The following is a 3661-nucleotide window of genomic DNA, read 5'->3' on the forward strand; positions in this document are numbered from 1 at the left end:
AGTTATCTTTCAACACTGATGCCATGATTGTATGACAAGAAAGTACTAAGGATTTTTAAGTAAGCTATCCTATTAAATGAAATGGGGTTGCTTAGTCAGGAGAAGACTTGGGAGAGGGCTTGGAGGGGGAGGAAGGAGAGGGAGGGGAGAGAGGGCAGGGAACAATAGTAGTTGTGTACAAGTATCTGAAAGGCTGAAAAAAAGAAAAAAAATCTGCCCCAGAGGGCAGAATCAGAAGCCATAAAAGTGGGGGGAAATGTAAACCCAGGTTTATTCTGAATATCAGGAAGAACTGCTGAACAATTAGAGCCATCCCAAAGTGGGATGATGGGTCTTGAGTCAGAGGCTTTTCTCTTTGGAGCAAGAACTGAATGACCACTTATCAAGTAGGTTACAGTAGAGATTTCTTTTGTGTATGGGGTGGACCTGGAGGTCCCTTCTAACTCTCCATTTCTAGAATTTTGAATTAGCTCAGGTCAGGGAAAGCCTGTGAGAAGGGAGACTGCACTTCATTCTGTTGTGTGGCTGACTCTCAAAGGTGGGAGGGGGAGCCTGTCAACATTACCAGAGGACCAGAAGAAATGATCTAGAAATACACAAAGCCATGGGTCCAAACAACCAGAAATAGGCTGATGTTGAGAGAGAGGAAGCAGCAGATAACAGGTTAATAATAAATTACATTTATATAATACTTTAATGTTTGGACATCACAACATATTCAATATTGTATAGTGGTTAGTGCACTGAGACTGGACTTCAGAAGATGAGTTCAAATTCTATCTTAGACTCTAGGTATATAACCTTGGTCAAGCCACCTAACCTCTTAGGCCTCAGTTTCCCCATCTGTAAAATGAGGATAATAATAGCACCTATTATTCACAGAATTGTGGTGAGGTTAGAGTGAAATAATGGTAACAGTTGTCATTTACATAGCGTTTTAAGGTTTGCAAACTTCTTTACATATATGACCTAATTTAAGCCTCACTTCAACCCTGGGAGGTTGGTCTTTCACTGCTCTGATTTTGCAGAGGTAAAATTCTACTCACTGCTTCTCCAGGTTAAAGAAGAAATATATAGAGCACTAGATCAAGGAAGCAAACAGCAAATAGCCATCTTGGTTTCCAAGCCAGGTATTAGTGTTATCCTCCAAGCCCCTCCAAAATACTTTGTATTAACTTTGTGTGAATGCATATATACATATCTGGCATTATGTCCCCCATTAGAATAGAAACTCTTTATGGGCAGGAAATATTTGGTTTTGTATTTATCTCCCTGAGGGCTTAGCACTGTACCTGACACATAACAGGTGCCCACTAAATGTTTATTAAATTGAGTGGATGTTGAAGGAGGGCTTAGGTCAAGAAAGAAAAGCTCTACTGAGGACACCATTGCTTGTGTCTTCCTTTTGTTGATTAACTCCAATTTATTTTGTTTTTTTCTTGTTTGTACAAAGTTGTTTGTATGTTGTCTCTCTTATTAGATCGTAAGCCCCTTGAGGGCAAGGACTATCTTTTGCCTTTCTTTGTATTGTCAGTGCTTACCACAGTGCCTAGCAAAGAGAATATGCCTAATAAATGCTTGTTTATTAACTTGACTTGACTTACAGGATCAAAGTCAGATGTGACCATTAGTCACCCTGGGCAACCTGTTCTATGGATCTGATGGCACACCCTTTTGGAGCCTGAGGACCCAGACAGAGCTAAGCCCTGCCCCAGTTCAAATCCTCAAGTAGAGAGTTCAGTTCTTCATGTAGGAAAAAACACCACCCCTACAATCCCATCCAAAATGACTAGGGATTAGGAAATCACTACATATCCATCTCCTAGCAATGCTGGGAGAAAGGAACACAGAACACCAGAGATGGATTTCTGCCTTTCAGAGCAAAGCCTTCCTGGGTTGTTTGTTTTTAGCCTTTGAGGTTTACTTGAGGATTTCTTGCCTCTCACACCTGAGAACACACTGGCATCTACTGGCTGTCTGCCTTCATTGCACTTGTCCACTTCTTTCAGGTCACTAAGGAGTAAAACCTCTCTACAAACAAAACAACCTGTAGTAAAATAATAATTTTTTACTCATTTTTACTACCTGGCATTTTGTAATGTGTTGATTTGTACTATTATTATGTTAAGCAATTCATTCATTCAGAATTCATTCAATTCTTTGACATTGCATTTCTAATTGTCAGGCAACAAGCTTTCATTAAGGACCTTCTATGTGCCAGGCACTGTGCTAAGCTCTAAGGATACAGAGAAAAGTGAAAAACAGTTTCTGTGCATGAAGAGCTCACAGTCTAATTGAGGAGAAACAAGCAAAGAGCTATGAACCAACAAGCTATAGACAGGATACATTGGAAATAATCAACAGAGGGAAGGCACTAGTATTAAGAAAGGGAAAGGTTTTCAAGAAAAGGTAGGATGTTAGCTAAGACTTGAAGGGAGCTAGGAGGCATAAATGAAGTGGGGGAGAGTTCCAGAAATGAGTTGTTTCTAACTGTGGGATTGTTTAAGATAGAAAAAAGGGAAAATCTAGTCTGAAATCAATGTCAAGTGTCTTCTCTACAGAATGAAGGGGCTGGACCCAATGACCTCTAAGGTCCCTTCAAGTTTTTGATCTTATGCTATTATGAGCTTTTACTTTTTTAATTTATTATTAAATTAAATTAAATTTTTTGAATTGGCAAAATTCAACTTTCTGTCCTTCTAGCCTATCCAGTTAGAAAAGAAAAAGAAAACTGTCATAACAAACATGAAGACAGAGAACAGCTTTTAGTAAACAGAGGCTGAGTTTATCTTTTGGTCATGTGAGCTATCTGAGTTTGAGCCTAATCTATTTGGAGACCTTGTGTGTGCAAAGGAAGAGTGACCACCAATGGGGGGGGCTGTTTCTGTAAAAATCATCCTTAGGAAATGCCTCCCTTTTATAAAGTTGATTAAATCTGGCTTGCTAGAGATTAATGGGGAGCATCCCAGCACAGGTTTATGTATAATAGTAACTTTTAAAAAACCAACCCCTCAGGGGCAGCTAGGTGGTGTGGTGGATAGAGCACCAGCTCTGAAGTCAGGAGGACCTGAGTTCGAATCTGGCCTCAGATGAAACACTTGACGCTTACTAGCTGTGTGACCCTGGGCAAGTCACTTAACCCCAATAGCCTAAAAAAAACCCTCAGAATTGCCCCTAGAAACAAAGGAGGAATGTGGTAAGCCACCCTCTGAGGATACAGGGTGTAAAGAAAATCTGGAGTTGGATAAATAGCCATAGAGGGAGTGCTGCAAACTTAATGCTTTTTTTTTTACTTCATACCTCTTGGTATCACAAATTAAGTGTCATTGCTACTGACAAGATAGTGAAAAATTATTAACAATAATTTATTGAGGACTTATTTTGTTGTCATGAACAGTGTTAAGTACCAAGTATTCAAAGAAAAATAAAAAATAAAAAATAATTCTGCCTTCAAATAGCTTATGGTCTAATGGGAAAGACAACAATGACAGGAACATATTTTACAAGAACATGAGAAGTAGGTGGACCTTAGAGAGCAAGGGAGTACCAGCTGGGGTGGGGGGAGGGGGTTGACCAAGAAAGACCTCCAATAAAAAGTGATGTTTGAGCAGAATACTGAAGTCAGTCAAGTATTCCAAGAGCTGGGTTGAGGAGGGAGAGC

Source organism: Vombatus ursinus, unplaced genomic scaffold (genome assembly GCF_900497805.2).
Source record: "Vombatus ursinus unplaced genomic scaffold, bare-nosed wombat genome assembly UNPS02014837.1, whole genome shotgun sequence".
NCBI classification, from domain to species: Eukaryota; Metazoa; Chordata; class Mammalia; order Diprotodontia; family Vombatidae; genus Vombatus; species Vombatus ursinus.